Here is a 22,398-nt window from a genome sequence, read left to right as displayed (position 1 = left end):
GGTTCATTCTCAGAGCCGAGTCCAAGCTCATGGCGGCAGCCTCCGAGTTTGTCTCGTGGCATCCACAGCTTCCGGCGACAGTCGAGAGCTTCGGGGCCTTGAGCAAAGTAGAAGCTCAGAAGAAGATTGCTGAAGCCTCGCGCCTCGTTCGGGACAAGTTCTGGTCGCTTGCGGGAATTGTGAAGGATCAACTTTTTTGCAACGAACTACCGACAGACGATCATGATGAAGAAAGTGGCAGTAGGTCGATACAGCTTGATAAACATGGTGCCTACCCGATGGCATATATACGCTCGTTCCTCAAGATCAGTGATATTTTGGATGAGGAAGATGACTTGAGCGACCTGGACGAAGAAGACAGTTCGCGCCGCTTCTCTCGGACGATGAAGACATTGGAGAGCTAACTACTTCGGAAGAAGAACACAATGAAGTGACGACCACGGACGAAGAAGAAACTGAAGAGCCAATTTTCTATGAAGGCACGACCGAGTGTGTCGAACTTCTCCATCACTCGCCGCTATGCGAAAATACTAGGGGGAAAAATAAAACGTTTTTTTATGTTTCTCATCTACTTATGTAATTACGTTTTATCAGGTGGTAGCCTACACAGTCTTGTGCTTCTCTCAATTGGCACATTACTCGCCCTTTGTCATGGGCGTTAGCTGTGCTTGCACTTATTTCTACCTGCAGCAACGAGAGCAATAAAAAATGAAGGAAATTGGTTCAACCATAATGTCACAACAATCAACCGACTCCGCTTTGTGGAGGGACTCCATTGAGGGGTGTTTGCCGCTGATTTCTTGAGTAGTATCTGGTTAAAGCATCCCTTCAATTGTTTCTCACTCTGAGCTGTTATAAAGACGATATGCATGAAAAGGCAAGTGTCCAAAATTCACCCAGCCGATGCGCTTTGACCGCACTAATCCATTAAGACAGCCGTGAAAGAATCAATGATAGAACCAACATACGTATTTGATGTCGCATGATGCCGCATGCCGCATGCCGACGTGTTTTTCTCTTAAATATATTTATAGAGATAAAGGTTGTGGCCGCACAACTTCCCTTTAGTCGCGGGACTCGGGTGCTGAAAAATGGAAAGAGGGTGCAAGCAACAGCGGCCAGTCGGACATAACTTAATAATGGAGTGAATAACGACTCTTAGAAATATTCCTTGTGATATTCTCTTGCCGTCGCAATCAACAGGTTTTCACGTGCTAATATATATACCTTCGTCACCTTCTGTAAACAACATCAAAAAATAAACGAATAATTGCTGTTTAAAGTTGTGCAGACCCACTTTCCATATATGTAAAATGACAAAAATAATTTTTCACCTTTAAGAGCAAATATTTACAGAGGCTGCTAAACCAACTAGTCACCTGACACATGCATTATAATAATGAGACAAGTAGATATGCATTCATACTACCAGGTAAGCCCATTAGAAAACTCATTGTTTCAAATTAGCTATTATTCAAGATATGAAACAAACTTCATTAAGGTCACCGCAGAAGGACACATCCTGAGAACAGCCCTTACTGTGAAAAATAATTTTGCCTTCTTATTTTCTTTTTTTTTTTCTGAACCTACTGATACTGCGTTCTGCATGTCTGAGTCTCCCGCTTAACCAAACAGCCTTTTCACTCAACAGTCCGTCGGTTTGTGCGGTCTCTCCGATCTTGAAAAAAATAAAATAACTAGTTCCGCGATTAGCAGGTAAATGAAGGGGAATGAGGGTGCTCGTTATAATACATGAAGAAAACAAGCGAACAGTCGGCAAGGCCAAGGAAAGCATTGGGGATTGTACTTTATGCCTTTTTTTTTACGTTTTGCTTTGGTATTCACATACATTAGTAATGTAATCTGTTTAGGAGAAAGATAATTAAACACAAAGTAGAAGGAGAAACAACATGCCGATGGTGAGAACTGAACCCACGACTTCCAAACATCGCTTCCGGTGCTCTTCCACGGAAAGCCTTGCATCCTACAGTGGCGCGAACAGATTGGCTTTGCTCGCCGCTACATTGTAGAACTACTCTATAACAGCACATTTTTAATCATGGTATTAAAAGAATGGTCTATGCGTGTGATTTATTCAGAGAGCTTTCACTGGGTGCTATTCAAGTCATCACAATACGACCGAGCACCAAGCGAGTTTAACTGTCACTCTCGCGCAGTTCACTACTGAGGCCGCAGTTTTTATTTTATAACACTGCAAAAGACCTCCCCTCGTGGTACAGTAATGCAGCTGTGAGGATATATATTATTCTCTTCATCCGTATAAAGTTAGCTGTCAAGCTCTCAAATTGCCTCGATCGGCGACACACAGAAGAGCTCGGGGCTAACTGATCTTCTTGAGGGGGTCGCTCTGTACAATGGTTGCTCGCCACTGGCGCATGGAAGCTACAGTCGTCGCAGCAGCGTCGAATGTCCCCGAAAGTCCCTTTTGTGGCATGCCTGCTATGAGTGACTCCCCTGCTATGGCGGAGCCAAGAATGATGCCACTTCCTATTCAAAAGCTGTTGCATGCCGTACCCTCGCCTGTCAGCAAAAAGACGCCCTTCACGACCATGGAAGCGGCTTGGCCGGTTGCGGGAACCCTGAATTTGTGCCGTGGAAACCGCGTGGAGGTCATAAGGTTTTCGTTCACGACAGAAATCTAAAAAAGTGCGTATTTAAAACTAATAACAAAAGAAAAAGTAAGTAGCCTGTCCATGGAAATTCTGCGGACTTAATTATTGTTACCGTGAAAAACGGGGGCCTGCAATCTGTAGACAGGTGACGCCGCGATTTCGGGACTGCACTCGAGCTTTGAGTCTCGGGCTTGCGCCTCAGAATGTCGAGCTCACTTCAGAATGTCGAGCTCACTTCTAGAGTGCCTGCCGTACTGGCTGTTTTGGAATGACACTGAAAATATTTGTCGAGACAATGAAGGTCCTTCATAGGCATTGCGTTTTGCGAAAATAGATGACGTTGACAGCGCACAACGACGCTAACGGTCAGCACTCAGGAGACGAGGCTACCACATGTGAGAAGTGTAGATAACTAACACTGCACAATGTAGAGATGAGTGCAAGATAGAGGCGAAAAATTAGGAGCACGCTGAAGCTTCGCCCTTAGGTTAAATGCCTTTACCACCACCTATGAAATCTGCGATTACTTTTATAGTTATTGTTTAAGTGGGCTGTTGGGCAATGGAAGTAGGAGTATCAGTCTCAGCGCCTTTTAACACCGAATTTTAATTCCTCGAATGCTTTTATTTCTGTTTTGCTTAAGCTGGCTTTTGAGGAACGGAATTCGCACTCACTTCTCTGTGGACACCTACATTTCTCAGAATGTTAATTGAAATGGTATGATACCGCCTTGAAAGCTGCACAATGGACGGCTGCGTCACAGTTTTGGTGTGAAATTACGCGCGCATTTTCTGCAACTCTTGTATTTTTATCAATTTGAGATAAGGGAATGGCGACACGGCTTTTCGAAAGAGGGAGCTTTTCATTTATACGCTTCATGTAAAATACAGAAATGGAATGAAAATGGGATGAGAAAGGAGCGCCACAAAAACAGAGCACGGAATGCCTTTTGGTAACGCAGTTCTGAGGGAGAAAGCTCCTCAAAAATCCGTATCTCAAGAAGCAGGAGATCTCGTAATCTTCGAGACAGCGAACGCTAGAGATGCCCAACCAGCTCCGTTGGATTATATGTTTACTTCTATAAAAGCAAAGCACCCTGGCTCCATATATTTGACGACCACAGTGAGGATACAGACCTGGCTTTGGAACGAAGCGGAGCTTACTTTTGGGTTAGCAGATTTCCCTCTAAGGTTAAAGTGAGATCGGAGCTATATACTGCTAGCCAAAACGCCGTTGGAAGATCAGAACAAGGTCCTCACGGCAAATCGAAAATGAGGAATATTATTAAGGGGGCGGTTGGGGACATCGTTTCAAGCGTTAAGAAAAACCTTGGATAATAACCGCTCTACAACTTTGCATGGAATAAAATAACAATGGTTAAGGTATCTAAATACTAGCACAGAAAGAACGTTGACTCGTAGAGAATGGAGCTTGAGGTATGCAATTCGGCGGAACGACTGAAAACTAACCAGTAAGCGTAAAGATAATGATAACAGGACAATAAAGAGCCATTGACACGCGGTAAACGAAACTGATGATGTTAATGGGGTATTTATGTGAGAAACAAGCTGGCTATATACTTATATTAAAAGCCCAGAAGGGAACGATAAAGAAAACGCTTTGTGTTATAGGAAGGTTACAACCCTAAATACATCGACGTAACGAGAGTATACACAACATCAGTGCCTCTACCTCTGTTGTCTTTAAAGCTGCTACCGCGACTTGACATCACGCACCAACTGTGTGAACAAACTGCCCTTTTCAACCACGTTGTGTTGATTCCAGAAGATTTTACCTGGCAATTGTATCACGGTCAGGGTCCTCCAGAGGATCGACGCAGATAAAAATGCAAGAATGATCAAGAATGTGCAATATGTAATACGTTCGACGGATGTAGAATGTCTGTAGTGGTACCCCTGAGTCTAATTTGGTAAATCTGATTGAAATAATATCCAACCATAAATCGATGATGAAAAGAATCATTTTTCAGTCATACTACGGTTTAGAGATCACGAAGGTAGCCTGATGGTTTCTCTGCTATACACCAGTAACAACGCCTGTAGAGCTGGATTCTTGGTGAAAGGAAAGCTACCTGAGAGGAGATATTTCGGTATGCTCAAAGATACCCAGAAGTCATTGACAGGAGTGAATTCATGGGCCATTCTTAGAAAGGGTGGAGAGAGGGGGAGGAGAGCGAGCGTGGAGAGCGTACCCCTATTTGAACAATGAATTTCTTTAACTTCATTCATCGGCAGCAGGAGGGTCGCATAGTCATGTTGTTTTTATTTTTCTAGTAATGTTCTCCGCAGAGTTGCTAAGGAAGGCAGGACGGATTTCCTGTCATCCCTGAGCAAAGTTGCTACTAATCCCTCTTCATTCCAGGGGCTTTAGCAGACGCAGATATGTGTAGCTAATGTGAAGTAACCTCTCCAGATACTTGATCATTGTTTCAAGTGCCGCTGCACAGGTTTCCTCGTTCCAGTCAGTATGCGCTGCGAATATACTGACCGACATCATTGTTGAGGAAGGCACAACATGTGTAGCACATAAGCCTGGAGTAAGCACTCAGAAGAGTAACCGCGGAAGCCAGAGCGAGCGGACTCATCGGCCATTCGGTTCCAGAACTTCAAGTCCAGTGGTACATCTCTAAAATCTTACAGGACTATAACAAACTATAAAATGAGGCTGCCAGCACCAGTGGGTCAGCAGAAGATGAAGATGGCTGACCTAATTAAACTGGAGGGCCGCAGATTCAAAAACAAATCAAGAACTGCTTTAGTAACTCGGAATCAGGCTGCGTCCAAGGGTTAAACGCAAACGCAGGACCTGTCTGGGCACTGCAAGGTCATCCCGGGATCTGCCGTGGGGTTTTTGTAAAGCCTGAACGAATACCTTATTACTCACACGCAGTTCCCACGGCACAAATGTAGGGTTCCCGCACCTGGCCAAGTCCCTTCTATGCTCGTGAATGGCGGCTTTTTACTGGCAGGCGACGCTATGGCAGGCAACAGCTTTTGAATACGAAATTGCATCACTCTTGGCTGCGCCACAGCAGGGGAGTCGTTCATAGCAGGCATGCCACAATGGGGATTTTCGGGGACATACGACGCTGCTGCGAAGACTGCAGCTCCAATGCGCCAACGGCGAGCAACCATTGTGAAGAGCAACCCCTTCAATATCAGTCAGGCTCGAGCTCGTCTTTTGGTCGCCGATCGAGGAAGTTTGAGAGCTAATCTTATGCGGATAAAGACGCTAATAAATGCCCTCACAGCTACATTTCTATACCATGAGTGGAGGTCCCTTTCAGTGTTATAAAATAAAAACTGCGCTTGAGTTAGTGCGCTGCGGTAGATAACAGTTAAACTTGGGTGGTGTTCGGTCCTATTGTGATGACTTGAACAGCGCCCACTGAAATCTATCTAAATAAATCACGCACATGGACCATCTTACCGTGTTGAAAATTATGCTGCTATGCGGTTGTTTTCTACTGCAGTGGCCAGCAAAGCTAATCTGTTCGCGCCACTGTAGGACGGAAACCAACCCATGGCGCAATCGCGGAAGTAATATTTTATTTCTGTCAAGGTAAGAGATACTGCAAAAAACCGACTGACTGTTGACTGACAAAGGCTTTTGGCTGAGTAGAAGCGTTAGGTATAGCGAACATAGTATTAAGTATGCTCAAGAAACAGACATGAAAAAAAAAAAAGAAGTCGGAAGGCTAAATTGTTTTTCCCAGAAAGTGCTGTTCTCATAATGTGTCAGTGTGCCGTGATGTTAGTCAGGTTTGTTCAATATCTTGCATTATAGCTCATTTGAAGCGATACGTTTTCTAATTGGCTTACCTTATAGTATGAATGCATCTCCACTTGATGCCTCAATATTGTAATGCACGCGTTTATTTAGCCCCCTTTCTATATGATTGCACTTAAAGGAGATAAATTATTTTTGTCATCTTTCAAATTTAAGGTTTATCTGCGCACCAGTAAACAGTACTGATTGGTTTATTAATCGTTGCTGATTGCTGCAGCCGATTAAGGAGAGAGAGAGAGAGAAACAACTTTATTTGCCCCAAATGTCGTGAATTAGGGCAGATGGGTCCTGTGTGGCCCCCAGGTGGGGGGACATCCTGGGCCCATGACATGAGTGAAAGTTGTGTGTTCCTGTCTGGCTTGGTAAGGAGTTGGTGCCAGCTTTCCGCAGAAGGAGCTGGCAGGAGGGCCCTTGGGGGCGGGTTATTTACGCATCCCCAGAGGATGTGCGCCTGAGTGGCGGGTTTGGACATTTTGGACAATTTGGACATGCGGGGTCGTATTCCCCGTTAATAATTAGTGATAGCCTGGAGTGACTAAGAAATGAGTGTGTCTGTAATCTGCGCAGCAGGATGGCTTGTGCTCAATCGAGGTCGGCGTGGGGAGGCGGGAAAAGGCGTTGCGTCTCTTTGTGTAAATTGGTAATTTCGGCGAAAGTCTGGGGTGCTTCAGCGAGTGCGTCTAGATGCGTGAGACCGACCGGCCGGATTGTTAATCCTCGGGCAAGTTGGTTGGCCCCATCGTTTCCAGAGTTGCCCGCGTGGGCGGGTACCCAGACTAGATTAATTTTGTGGTCGGGAGTGCAGCCGCGCAGCATGCGTGCAGCAGGAAGGCAGATGTAGCCTGCCGAGAAATTTAGAATTGCTCTTTTTGAGTCACTAAGGACTGTACGCGTACGCGGGTCAGCGATGGCCAGCGCTATAGCTGTTTCTTCCGCTGCGGTGGGGAAGGAGGCACGCACCGTGGCGGCGGAGATAAGTGTAGATTGCGGCGTGGTAGCACAGGCCACATATGTTGTTTCATCTTGCCTTGTCGCGTCCCCGTATGTTGCGTGTTCGTCGGTATGGTAGGTTTCATCGAGTGCCCTGGCTTTGTGTTGACGGCGCTCGTCATGTCGGCCAGGGAGCATGTTTTTTGGTAGTGGTTTGACAACGAGGCGGCTGTGTACACATGTCGGGAGGGGGGCTGTGGGATGGGGATCGCCTATTGCGTTGACGTTTAACCGGTCAAGGATGAGACGGCCGTGATTTGTCCTGGAGAGGCGATGAATTTGGGCTGTCTTGTGTGCCTCTATAAGTTCGGAAAGAGTGTTGTAAATCCCCATTTGGAGGAGGTGTCGTGTGCTAGCGTATTATGGCAACCCTAGGGCAGCCTTGTACACCGAGCGTATGATGCTGTTAACTGCCTCATCTTTTCGGCGAAGGTGATAGTAGGGATAGGAGTATACTATCCTTCTTACGAGGAATGCCTGTGTTAGCCGGCAGAGGTCATCCTCCATCATGCCTCTACCACGTGTGGAAATGCGGCGAATAAGGCCTATTATTTGGTGAGCTGTAGTGCGGAGGCGTTGTATTGCTTCGGAGTTCTGTGTATTGTTCTGTATTATCATGCCCAGGACACGAATGGTCTGGACGGAAGGTATAGGGTGTGTGTCGATGTGGAGCGTGATGAGCTCAAGCACTGCGGGAGCAGGGTCTGCGCACTCTCCTGTCGCGGATGAGCAGCTCCGATTTTGTTGGGGAGCATGTGAGGCCGTTCGCCTGTACATAGGTGTGGACAGTGTCAACGGCTGTCTGGAGGGAACTCTGGATGTCCCCGTCTGAACCAGAGTTGGTCCAGAGGGTGATATCGTCGGCGTATAGGGAGAGTTTTACGTGAGGTATGGCGTTTAAAATTGGGGGAAGGCCCCTCATGGTGACATTAAAGAGGAAAAGTGAGAGGACTGCACTTGTGGGGTTCCTCTGGTGCCCGGGTAATCTTGCCACTGATGATTTCGCCAATGTGGAGTTCTGCGGTGCGGTTGTGTAGGAAGTTTGCGATGTAATTGTAGGTACGGGTGCCTACGTTCATCTGAGCGAGATTTGTCAAAATGGAGGCGTGTGATACGTTGTCAAACGCCTTGCTAATATCGAGGCCGAGAATCGTCCGTGTGGCCCGGATGGGACCTAGGTCGAGTATGTCATGTTGTATTTGTCACATGATGTCTTGAGTGGAGAGTCCGGCTCTGAACACAATCATAGTAGGCGGAAGGAGATCTTCTTTGTCTGTGTGGTTTGTAGGCCTGTTAAGGATAACGTGTTCCGTCACCTTACCGGGACAAGATGTAAGGGAAATAGGTCGGAGATTGCCCAGCTCAAGTTTTTTTTTGCCCGGTTTAGGTATCAAGATCACTTTGGCATGCTTCCAGGTATCCGGAAGGCGACCATCATGCCAACTGGTTGTGAAAAGTTCCGTGAGTGCTTCGATGGACTGGTCATCGAGGTTACGGAGCGTTTTGTTAGTTATATGATCGTTACCTGCGGCGTCGGTGGTCTTGATGGGATTGAGGGCTGCATGAACTTCGGCTGTTGTGATGTCCCTGTCCATTTCGGTGTTTGGAAGTCCCGTGTATGCCGCGGGGATGGGGATTTCTTTCGAGGCGTTAATGTACTTGTCTGTCAGAGCGTCGGGCAGTTCCTCATTTGTGCCCTGAAAAGCGTGTATTACTTGGGCGAGGTTCTTGTGGGATGTGGCCTTAGTGTGGGTCGGACCAAGGAGATGTCTAAGCAGATACCATGAGTTTTTACAGCCTAGCTGTCCATTCAGGCGGTCGCATGTTTGATGCCATTGTTCCCGGCTAAGCTTGGTGGCGTAAGTTTCGATTTCTCGCTCAAGGCGTGCGAAGCGAAGTTTGAGAGGGCGGTTATGTTTGCGTCGGAGCCAGCGAGCATGAAGGCTACGCTGTGCTTCCCACATGTGGATGAGTTTGGCATCAGGGTTGGGGCCATCCTCCTCTTGTGCAGTCGTGGAGGTGGTATTTTCGGCATCCAGGAGTAGTGGCGCTGTCCAGGTGTCCACGTCCTCAATGGGGATGGGTGCACGTTTAGTACGTACGTATCTGAGCGCGTCCCAGTTGGTGTGCTTGACTGTGCGGCGAGGGGCTTTGCTGTGTGTGGCTGTGAATGTCGTGCTGAGAACATAATGGTCGCTGCCTATGTTCATGCCGAGATTTTCCCATCGCGCATCTGTGATGTTTCGAGCAAAAGTGAGGTCAGGACAGCTGTCCCGTGTGATGCTGTTACCTATGCGGGTGGGTCTGTCGGGGTCGGTGAGTAGTGTAAGTCCCAAGGTCTGGGCGGTTTCCCATACTTTAGTTCCCTTTCGGCCGCATGTTCTGTGGGGACAGCCCCACTGCTCGTGCGGCGCGTTAAAGTCACCAAGTATGGGAGCCGTCCTGTGCTTGCGACCATGCAGGCCTTGTGGATAAGGGTGGCTACTCGTGTGGTCTTGTCGCTGCGGGTGCTGTAGACATTTAGGATATGAATAGGGGCTTGTGATCGGGTATTCGGAGGACCTGTATGAAGGTGTGCGGGGCTTCAGCGTATTTCAAATCCAGTTGATTAGCGGTTAGATTTCTATGGACCAGTATCGCGGTGTTGGGTCTTTGGCTTCGGTTTTTTTTGTTGGTTGTATGCGGCGTAACTGACAAGTTTAGTGTCTGTGTATGTTTCTTGGAGTGCTACTATGTGAGGGGTACGCGGCTGGGCCTGCAGGGAGTGCTCCCAGGCCCGCCGCTTTGCCTTGAAGCTCCTGCAGTTCCATTGCCAGACTATGATGGGAGAATTAGCCATCGCGTTTGGAGTATGGTTCGGGGCGCTGCGAGAGCGCCATAGGTGATTTTAAAATACCTCCTGCACTGGTGCACGAGGCTGCACTTTCCGACGTGGCGACTATAACGGATGGTGGATAGGTAGCGGGATTTGGAGGGATTGCAGATTTCGGAGGGGTGGTGGGCTGTAGTGGGCTGGTGATGGCATCGAGGCGGGCCGTAAGGGCTTGAATATTTGCTGCCATTGTAGCGTAGCTCTCTGCGAGCCGGTCGATCATGGGAGTGAGTTGCAGTAGGGTGTCCTCAAATTTGGACATACGCACAGCGGAGGCCGCAAAATTGGCGTCGATGTCTGCTAATGAAGAGGGGAGAGAAGCTTTACGTTTTGGGCGCTTAGGTTTGTTGGTATCCATGTTTGGATCACTGACTGCGTCAGAAGTAGGAGCGCGAGCCACCTGCTGCGGTTGCAACTTAGGGTTCATTTGCGCAGATTCTAATGTTTGAATTTTCGCATTCGCTTGAGCTAGTTGGAGTTGTAGTTTCTTTACCATGTCTGCCAGCTCCCTTACCTGCGAGTCGGGAGACGTGGCGGTGAGTTGTGTGGGGGGTTTCCAGGCGACCTGCTTCGCTGTCTTGGCCTGTTCAGTATGGAGTCTGGTCCGGGGGCTTCCTGAGTCGGAGACGGAATGGCTCCGGCTGGAACGGCTGTCACTGCTGCCGAGTGGGGGGGAAGGATTGATCCCGAGGAGGCTGGTGGCGACTCTGGGTACGGTTGCGGGGCCAAGACTGGCGTCCAGGGTTTGTCTCGTCCGCGTCGCTGTCAGTGTCGGTGGTTGGTGAAGAGGACTTGGCTGGAGTGGTTTGTATGAAGCGGTATTTACTGCTTCTGCTGCCTGTAGGGTGGCCTCCCTTACAGACAATACATGATGCCTGGCATGTCGGTGGTTGGCCGTCCGGGGGAGGATCGTGCGCAGTGCCGCAGCGGCGGCAGATTGGCTTTCTTGGATGGGGGCATACATCCGCTCTGTGGCCCAGCTTTCGGCAGTTAAAGCACGCCTCCGGGCGGCTTTTGTACGGAAAATTTTCGAAAGTAAAGCCAAGGTACCGCATGTATCGAGGTAACTTGGCACCGGCGATTGTGATCACGAAGTGGCGTGTGCGGCCCATGCGCGCGTGGCTACAACTGTGAGGTCCGGGTTTATGGCTTTGAGCTCAGCCTGAATCTCTGCGTCGGTCTCGTGGCTGTGGGCTCTGTAGATTATCCCCTTTACCGAGTTGTCGGGGGCTGGGGCGTACGTGGCGACCGGGATGGCGACCTTGTCTAGGGTGATTGTTTGGACCTTGGCGTAGAGAGCGCGATCCTTGGCCGGAGTACTGACCGTGACGGTGTTGTTGCTCGGGTGGATCCTGACTTGGTCGGCGGTGATGGCCACGCGGCCGTCGATCTGAGCAGCGTCATAAACAGATATGGCCAGTTTGGCGGGGCCGACGGCGTTCAGGTCGACTGTACCTTGAGGGGGGGGGGGCGAATCCGATCTGGCGACTTGCACGTGGTCCCCCCCGCCAGCTGGATGGGCCAGAGCGGTTAAGGCTGCTAGGCTTTGTCCAGTTGCAACGGCCAGCGGTCAGTATGGGTGCAGCCGGAACCCATACTGAGGGGTTGCGAATCCCCGGGGAGGTTGTCAGCTTACTCCCTGCGGCATTGTGAGCGTACCGCGCCCACGTAGCCCGATGCCTAACACGGGGGCGAGTCTGAAGGGGTTCGGACTGGGCACGTGGAATCCGGTTAAAAGCAGAACAAAATTTACAATGTACGGGGTGGTCGGTAGGCCGAGGGAAAGCCCCACCCGCCGCCTAGGGAACGGTGGCGTAGCTGCAGAGTACTAAAGGAAATGCAGTTAGCTGACTCCGTATGTTTTAAAAGCAGAACATAATTTCCAATGTACGGGGCGGTCGGTAGGCCGAGGGAAAGCCCCACCCGCCGCCTAGGGAACGGTGGCGTAGCTGCAGAGTACTAAAGGAAATGCAGTTAGCTGACTCCGTATGTTGGATCAAAATTACCCCTCGGTGCGAGAGAGCGCATCTCCCAGCCGCAGACCGTTGGTTTCCGCTGCCAGGGAGAGCGGGTCCTCGCGGGGCCGCGGCTGGGGCGAACCAAGTCCAGGTTCTGGGGAACTTGCCTTTAGGCTCGAAAAGGCGAAAAAGACGGTGTCAAAGTAGCCTACATGGTTTCGAGTAAGCAAGAAACTTGGGAAAAGAGGGTGGTCGCACAATGTGCTAAAGCACATGTGTCCCTCACTGTCAGTATCTTCAACGAACACGCAGAACTACTCAGGGGAGCCAGACCCCGCAATGATATGAGTCAGTTGGCTGGCCGAGGGAAAGCCCAGCCGGCTGTTAAGGGAACAATGGCTCAGCCGCGTAGTACGAGAGGAACCGCGGCTGGCTGGTTCATATGCTTGCATTCAAGGGGAAGTAAAGACCCCTTGCGAGGAACCGAGTCGGTACGACTGACCGAGGGAAAGCTCAGCCGGCCATCAAGGGAACAATGGCGCTGCTCGCGTAGTACGAGAGGAACCGCGGCTCGCTGACATGGACCTCCTCCAGGGGGCAACGCCCCGCAGAACCGAGGTTAGTAGGCGGGCCATGGATAAGCCCAGCCGGCCACCTAAAGGTGGCTTTGCCCGCGTAGTACGCAAGGAACCGCGGCTTGCTAACCGCGGAAGAAGCAGGGGGTTCGAGACCCCTTGGTCCTGGGCGGTAGTGCTGGCCGAGGGAAAGCCCAGCCCGCTGCCAAGGGCCCGGTGGCGCTGCTCGCGAAGTACTAAGGGAACCGCGGCTCGCTGACTCAGGGCCAAAAAGGGGAGTGGGACCCCTCAGTGCCGTACCTCTGTAGGTGCGTGCACGAGTATCTTTGCGGACACTATCAGACGGTGAACCTGGATTTGCCAACCAGAAACTAGCCGTCAACATACTATGTTGGAGAGAAAATGGTGAATGGAGGGTTGTCTACAACAGGTGATTCTGGGCACCTCTCTTAGTACCTTGGAGTAGGGCTGAAAGAATCTTAGTACGGCGAAATGCGCCCCTCCAGTAGCCCTAGCACAGTCGGGGCGAGGGAGCCTGGCTTGGGGGACGGGGAACCCCAATGTGGCCCAGCAGCCTGTCTCATGTGGCGGAGACCCGGCTAACGTGATGTGGATGTGAATGCGCTTGAAGGCCGAAGGCCGTGCATTGGCTAAAGCGAGTGCTCACCCTCAACTGAGGCCAAGGAATTGGAGCTCGAATCAAATCAGGATCATTTGAGAAATTCCCCAAGCTGCCCCGTTCCCTCCTATAGTCCCATAACCCTTTCCCTATATCCCATTTCCCTTTCCTTTGTCCCATCCCTTCCCTCTATGTCCCAGGGGAGATCACGGGGGATCTCCCCGGGCCCGCTCCCGGCTGTGGGCCGCTGCGTAGAGATTCCCGCATTTTTTTGGAACCTTCGGGTTCTTTCGCCTACGGGTGCAAACACAGACCAAGCTTGTCCTTCGGGACCAATTCTTTTATATTCGATTGGATTGAGCCTGTTATACCTAGAGTGGCACGGGCAGAGGCATATTATTTTATTCTCTTTTTGGTTGCCTCACCATATTATATATATATATATATATATATATATATATATATATATATATATATATATATATATATATATATATATATATATATGTACCTTGAGGGGCGAAGGACGATTTTGTACTCATCCGTCGGCAGGCGAGGGAGTGGTCGTTTCTTCGCAGGCGGCCGTGGGCGGCTGCGGAGACGCTGGCTTGAGTGAGCTGTAGTGGCATCAGACGCTGGAGCGTTGGCCGGCGGCGTATCCGCTGGTGTCGGTCGGCGGTATCGGTGTTGCATTTCAAGCGCGGTCCATGTGCCGTCGGCTAGGTCCGCAGGCGAAATGTCCGTGCCGGTGACGAAATACGGCATCTCTGAGCTTGAGGGTGTGGAGGCGAGTCGAAGTGAGGCGGCCGCAGCCGCCACAGCTGGGAGCGGGCACGCCGTAAGCGTGCGCAGCCATTAGGCCTACCTCCCTTGGTCAGGTTTGGCCGCAGGACATTGATCGTAGAGACAACAAATCTCACCTAAAGTCGTTGAAATTTGCACAGTGCACGCCGGATAGGTAGCGAAGGGTCTGGCGCTAATTCGGGGGTAGTCGGTGGCAAAAAACGGGCGAAATTGCTGGAAGAACGCGGAACGCATGTAGAATGCGACCGCTAGCGTGGAAGAAATACTAGGATGTGAAAGGCAGGTAATTCTGACGACATAATAGCAGAGGGAATATTTTTGAGTGGCATTTTCTACTCCATTTTTGAGTTATGACCAACTGGTCGCTCTTGCTTGCGCCCTCTTTCCATTTTTCAGCATCCGAGACCCGCGACTAAAGGAAAGTTGTACGGCCACAGCCTTTATCTCTATAAATATATATAAGAGCAAAAACGCGTCGGCACGAATGGCAGGATTAGCACTCGAGGTGCATGCTACATTAAAGTACAATCTTGGTTCTGTCATTATTTTGTGAACACCCCTCAATGGAGGCCCACCCGAAAGCGGAATCGGTTCATTTTTGTGACATCCCGGTGGGATTCCATTTTGTTTTGTATTTTATTGCTTTTGATGCTGCAGGTGGAACTATGTACAAAGACTGCTTACGCTCATGCCCAAGGGCGAATAATGTGTCCAATGGAAACATCCATAAGACTGCGTAGGCAACACCGTGTTAAAATGTAAGCAATTAGATAAGTAGATGGGAAACATAAAAAGCATTTTATTTTGCCCCTTTGGTAGATTCACGTAGCGCCAAGCGGCGGAAAAGTTAGACATACTCGTGCGTGTCTTCTTCATAGATAGATAGCTCTTCAATTTCTTCTTCGTCCAAGGTCGTCTCTTCGTTGCGTTCGCTGTGCGAAATAGAGAGCTCTCCTCTGTCTACATCGTCCAAGGGTAGCAGCCCTCCACAGGCTTCGTCGTCTGAGGTTAGCAGCTTCCCACTGTCTTCGTCATCCAGGTGCTCAAGTCATCTTCCTCATCCAAAATATCACTGATTTTGAGGAACGAGCGTATATATGCCACAGGGTAGGCACCAAGTTGATCAAGCTGTATCGACCTACTGTCACTGTCTTCATCATGATCGTCTGTCGGTAGATCGTTGCACAAACTTTCATCCTTCACAATTCCCACAAGCGGCCAGAACGTGTCCCGAAAGAGGCGCGAGGCTTCAGCAATCTTCTTCTCAGCTTCTATTATGATCAAGGACCCGAAGCGCTCGACTGTCGCCGGAAGCTATGGATGCCACGAGATCAACTCGAAGATTGCAGCCATGCCCTCGAACTCGAATAAATAAACCCAACGGCGCAGAGGAGAAGGCTGTACTTACAGCGAACAAGCTCCAGAAGGGGCAGCTTGTATTCCATCGGGCACGAAGAGTTGGTCTGCTTGAAGCAGGCCAACGTGTAAGATGATTGCAGGGTTGAGGCCATGTTATTATGCGCCTTTGGAGCGGGCACATTTCCAAACATACACTTTAGTGGTACGTCTGACGGCTGCGGGAAACCTAGTTGAAAAGAAGCGTCACATACGTTGCCGTCCTTGTTCTCCTCTAAGCTGATGGCATATTCCCGCACAGGGGGATCGGCCGAGAATTGGGGTGGAGAGATACTTGTTTTGGAAATGTATAATTACTTCACAAAAATAAATAAATTAATGAGTGCTAGGGAAAAGAGAAGGGGCGTAAAATATGAAAAGCCATAATAAAAAAGGGAATTCAAAACGCATGCATACAACACTGATGTCACGTACGCATTGCCTTCAGGTGGCGCTGAGCGACGAAGAAGTTACTCCCGTGCGTGTCTTCTTCTAGCTGGGGCTCTTGACTCTGTGTCTCTGCCCTGTTACTATTTCACATAGATTCTTTTTTTCGTGTCAAGATCCGTCTCAACGTTTGCAAAAAGACGAATAAAAGGAACGTCAAAACTCACAAAAATATAAACTAGAAGCTTATGAATACACATCACACGAGTGCGTATGACTTATACACTCGCTTAGAGCTTCCTGAAAAAGTAGAACGAAATACCTATTAAAAATTTGTTGTGAGGCCTCATTTGCTATATTTTGTATTTAGAGAAAGGAGAAGCGGGCTGCGGTTTCTAGTAGAAACTTTAATTCAAGGCGTAAATATTGTGGCGGAGATTCAGAAAAGAACAAGAAGACTGCGTTGAACTGCAAGTGCGACGTTGCGTCCTACATGGCTTCATTTCAACGTGTGCAAGCGCCGCCGGACGACGTATGTGCCAATATTTACGGACAACCCTATACCACAAAAAACGCGGGCGAACCCTCGTGCTTGGATGATGTCTTAGGAATAGTCAGAAGACGCGTTATATCTACCTAGGGGTGGATTTTCTGGTTTAAACAGAACAAGACCTTTGAAGTCACGCCGAAAGTATTTTAAAAGGTTTGGTTTAAACCGAAAAAGGTCCGTACATTTCATGCACACCCCGAACTCTCGATGACGGGAGAAAATTACAAGTGTTCAATCTATCGACATAATGTGAGACAGAGAGATCTTTGGTTTAAGTACCGCGATTGAAGGTTTTGAGCGATTGCTCATGGCCTCACGAATGGGGAAAGAATGGCAGCCGTGGTTGGCAACCTTCATAAACATGTCAAGAGTCAGAGGAGGGGCGCCTGCGACAAGGCAGCCACTTCAATGGGCGAAGGATAGACCACAGCATTTGCTGCGCATGTGCTTCCAGGAGATCACGAAGGTACCAAAGCCCGCCAGCTTCTTGCCACTTGAAACTTCCCAGACATAAGCCCCTAGATGCGCATTATTTTCAAAGGGATTTGGTTTATGCAAAATCTTGATTGTAATAAACAATATTTCAGTTACTCCTTTGTCTAACGCGTGAATTTATGTTATACATATGGGTTTTGTCACAACGCTAATTTTCATCATAGCAATAGCATTTTTTCAAGGAGCGTAGCTGTATATCTGACCACATGTACATTAAATAATATTGCGTAAAACAACATGCAAGAAAAAAAGCCAGAATGAACACTACGGCACTTTTAACTGTACGCGCATGCCTGCTTTCTCACCGGAAATAAAAACGATATTTCTCCAGAAGAAACTATTATTAACCGACAAGAATCGAGAGTTGTCTTTGAAAATAAACGCGTAAAAAAGGCAGCCGAATTCTCAGGAAATAAAAAGCGAAAACTCTAACCCCTATATATAGCACGTTCACACCGGCATTCTCGCGTGGATAATGAGGCCGGAGCTGTTCCCCGCATGCACTGTCCACATCGAGACTGTGGCCACGTATCGCAGGATAGCTTTGCGTATCGGTTCTCGGAGTCTTCTGTCACCTCTTTATTTCCTTCTCCAGTAAGATATACATAGAAGGAAGAAATGGAATCAGCCCGAATTTTGAGACAAGAAACAAGGACAGAACGAACTCCACAGCTCAGCTGTGTTCGCATTTACTACGTTAAATAAGACGCTGATTTCGGTTTTTCTCTCCCGCAGACTGTTGTCACCCTATTCAAGCCAACCAGGTCGCAAGCAGACGCTTCCACCGCCGCTAGTAACGGAGCAAAACGCTGCTGCAAATAACGCCACTCGTCTTCCTGTAGTGCGAACACTCACGGTTGGGCCTTCGCATATTTCTCACTTTTCTTCCTCGTAATCATTTCTTGCCGCAATTTTCTTCCTTTTCGTATATATTATCTTTTTTATATTAGAGGGTAACCTTACAGAGCCGTTCGAGGCTTTGTTCTTGAGCTGCATCCAATTATAGTTTCGATAGTTTCCGATAAAGAAAGAAATTGGAAGGCTAAACTGTTTTTCCCAGGAAGTGTTGTTCTCATGATGTGTCAGTGTGCCGTGATGTTAGTCAGGTTAGTTCAATATCTTGCATTATAGCTAATTTGAAGCGATACGTTCTCTAATTGGCTTACCTTATAGTATGAATGTATCTCCACTTGGTGCCTCAATATTGTAATGCGCGCGTTTATTTAGCCTACTCTATATACGATTGGACTTAAAGGCGATAAATTATTTTTGTTATCTATCAAATTTAAGATTCATCTGCACACCAGTAAACAGTACTGATTGGTTTATTATTGGTTCCTGATTACTGTAGCCGATTAAGGAAGAAATACTAGGACGTGAAAGGAAGTTAATTCCGATGACATAATAGCAGAAGGAATATTTCTGAGAAGCATTTTCTACTCCATTTTTTTAGTTATGACCGACTGGCCGCTCTTGCTTGTGCCCTCTTTCCATTTTTTAGCATCCGAGATCCGCGACTAAATGGAAGTTGTGCGGCCACAACCTTTGTCTCTATAAATATATATAGGAGCAAAAACGCATCGGCACGAAATAGCAGGATTAGCACTCGAGGTGCATGCTACAATAAAGGATAATCTTGATTCTGTCATTGAGTATTTCACGGCTGTCTAGTGGATTTGTGGGGTGTAAGCATATCGGCAAGGTGAATTTTGGACACTTGCCATTCATGCATTTCGTCTTCATAACAGCTAAAAGTGTAAAACGATTTAAGGCATGCTTTAACCAAATACTACTCAAACAAGTAGCGGTGAACACCCCTTTTTGGAGACCCTCCCGAAAGCTGAATCGGTTGATTCTTGTGACATCACGGTTCATCCCTTTTCTTTCGTTTTTTATTGCTTTTGTTGCTGCAGATGCACTTATGTACAAAGACTGCTTACGCCCATGTCCAACGGCGAATAATGTGTCCGATAGAAAAATCCATAAGAATGCATAGGCAACCACCTGTTAAAAGGTAAATAATTAGATAAGTCGATGGGAAACGTAAAAAACGTTTTACTTTCCCCTTGATAGTTTCACGAAGCGCCAAGCAACGGAAAAGTTACATACTCGTGCGTGTCTTCTTCATAGACAATTAGCTCTTCAATTTGTTTTTCGTCCAAGGTTGCCTCTTCATTGTGTTCGCCGTCCGAAGTAGAGAGCTCTCCTCTGTCTACATCGTCCAAAGGTAGCAGCTCCCCACTGCCTTCGTCGTCCGAGGTAAGCAGCTCCCCACTCTCTTCGTCATCCAGGTCGCTCAAGTCATCTTTCTTGCCCAAAGGCACCAAGTTGATAAATCTGTAACAACCTACTGCCACTGGCTTCATCGTTATCATCTGTTGGTAGTCCGTTGCAGACAAGTTCACCCTTCACAATTCCCGCCAGCTGCCAGTACTTGTCCCAACGAGGCGCGAGGCGTCAGCAATCTTCTTCTCAACTTCTACTTTACTCAAGGACCCGATGCTCTCGACTGTCGCAGGAAGCTGTGGATGCAATGAGACCATCTCGAAGGCTACAGCCATGCTCTCGGACTCGGCTCCGAGAATAAACACAACGGCGCAGAGGAGAAGGCTTTACTTACGTCACTTTCAACTGTACGCGCATGCCTGCTTTCTCACCGGAAATAAAAACGATATTTCTCCAGAAGAAACTATTATTAACCGACAAGAATCGAAAGTTGTATTTGAAAATAAACACCGAAAAAAAGGCAGCCGAATTCTCAGGAAATAAAAACCGAAAACTCTAACCCCTATATATAGCACGTTCACACCGGCATTCTCGCGTGGATAATGAGGCCGGAGCTGTTCCCCGCATGTACTGTCCACATCGAGACTGCGGCCACGTATCGCAGGATAGCTTTGCGTATCGGTTCTCGGAGTCTTCTGTCACCTCTTTATTTCCTTCTCCAGTAAGATACATAGAAGGAAGAAATGGAATCAGCCCGAATTTTGAGACAAGAAACAAGGACAGAACGAACTCCACAGCTCAGCTGTGTTCACATTTACTACGTTAAATGAGACGCTGATTTCGGTTTTTCTCTCCCGCAGACTGTTATCACCCTATTCAAGCGAACCGGGCGCAAGCAGGTGCTTCCACCGCCACTGGTAGCGGAACAAAACGATGCTGCGAATAACGCCACTTGTCTTCCTGTAGTGCGATCATTCACGGTTGGGCCTTCGCATATTTCTCACTTTTCTTCGTCGTAATCATTTCTTGCCGCAATTTTATTGTTTTTTATATATTAGCTTTTTTTTTTTTTTTTTTTTTTTTTTTTTACTATAGGGTACCCTTACAGGGTCGTTCGAGCGTTTGTTCTTGAGCTACCATACGATTATAGTTTCGATAATTTCCTGTATTCAGACAGAGCTCAATCACAAAGCGGCAAATGCCACTTAGGGGGGACCCACCAAACAATGCCGTCGGGAGGTTGTGGTGTCGTCTTGGTTAAGTCGCACAACCTTTGACTAACAGCTTTTTAACTGAACTGCTCACAGTACCGCGCTAGCTTGAGTGACGGTATTAAGCACGACATCATCACAACCGGTCGAAACGGTTGGTTATTGAGTTTCCACTGAAGGGCATAGGCAGGCTCTTTCTTTCTATTTCCGCCATTTCAATACCTTCGTAATGCAATTTTAAAGTGAACTATTCAAGAAATACTAAGGTATTCTGAAATACAACTTTGCAGAAACAATGTAGAGGGCTAGGTCATTAAGTGCTTTATATCGCAAAATAATGGACGCAACGGCAATTCTTTGTCGCTGATTAATAGCTTCCTTTTCTGGTGGCCAGTCGTCGGCGAATGTAATTTTGTGAAAGAAGTGATGATGCAAACGTCATTGCGCTGGAAGCCAAATAAAAAAAATGAAAGGGCCTGAATAGTTGTTTTGTGAGATAAAAGCCTTAAAGCTCCCACCTGCCCCGCATTGCGACTGTTTCGCGGGATAAAAAAAAAAAAAAAAAAAACACCGGAGAGTCACCATATAGATATCCTGTGAAAATTGCATCGAGACTTCGCTGCTGAGAACGCGGCACTAATTCATAGCCTCGGTACGGTCAGCGGGACTTATGGTCTGCGTTGCTACTGCCGCTGTATTGAGGGAAATGGGCATAACGATAGAAACGCTGAACGGCCGCGTCAGGAGAGTCATCGAGTACGTGAGTGGGCGTCACCTGGCTACGTTCCTTTGCATTCAACATGCTGAAGCGTTGATCGATGTCTTGCACTTGCGTAAGCCAGTGCCGGTCAGATTATGAGACGCTGTACGAGTTGAACTTTGCAAGCCCTCGCTCCAAAGCCCACGAATCTTTAACACCCTTTAACACCATCTTTAACACCATGGTTATAAATAGAGACGAAATAAAAGGAGATTATGTCTACCTATGGTGGCGGGTACAGGTTCACTGTCTACGATAGCAAAACGTTGGCGCATAGGTATGCTGTCGTGGTCATCATAAACTTTTGAGTTGTGCTCTTGGCTTTCTCTACACTGGTCTAGTGTCGTCCAGCTGCTACTAAGCCTTATGGGACGAGCACTTCTGCCTTCTCTAGGTTCGGGACAACATCGGTTAGTTTGGAGGCGACTCAGGCCGTGTGCCCGTGTACGGTGAAAGTTATTGCAGCAAGAGTGGTCGGTAAATATTTGCACATATTGAAATGAAACCAGGTTGGACGCTGATTTCAACTGGCCGTTGAACACTGTTTTCATGTTCTTTTCTGCATCTCCGCAACAATATTTGCACATAGAATTAAAGTTGCAACTAGAAACCGCCTCCCCCTTCTCCTTTCCCTAAACAAAATATGGGAAATAGCAAATGAGGCCTCACATGAAATTATTTATTAGCTATTTAGCTCTACCTATTCAGAATGCTCAAAGCAATGTATAGGTCCCTCGCACTCGTGTGTCATATCTAGTCATACCTTTCTAGCTAATATTTTTATTAGTTTTGAAGTTCTTTTTATTAGTCCTTCACAAGCGCTTAGACTGCTTATGACACGAAAACAGGAATTTATATGAAACGATAATAGGGCAGAGACACAGAGTCAAGAGTCTCAGATAGAAGACACGCACGAGAGTAAGTTCTTCGTCGCTCAGCGCCAACTGAAACCACCACGTACATAACATCAGTGTTCTACTGCATGCCTTATGAATTCTCATTTTATTTTATCTTTTCATATTTTGCGTCCCTTCTCTTTTCCCTAGCGCTCGTTAATTTTTTTTTTTTTTGTGAAGTAATTATACATTTCAAAAACAAATATCTCTGCACCCA

This window comes from Amblyomma maculatum, chromosome 1 (assembly GCF_055883805.1).
Source record: "Amblyomma maculatum isolate TAMU_Amacu chromosome 1, ASM5588380v1, whole genome shotgun sequence".
NCBI classification, from domain to species: domain Eukaryota; kingdom Metazoa; phylum Arthropoda; class Arachnida; order Ixodida; family Ixodidae; genus Amblyomma; species Amblyomma maculatum.
Note: the sequence above shows the minus strand (reverse complement) of the source record.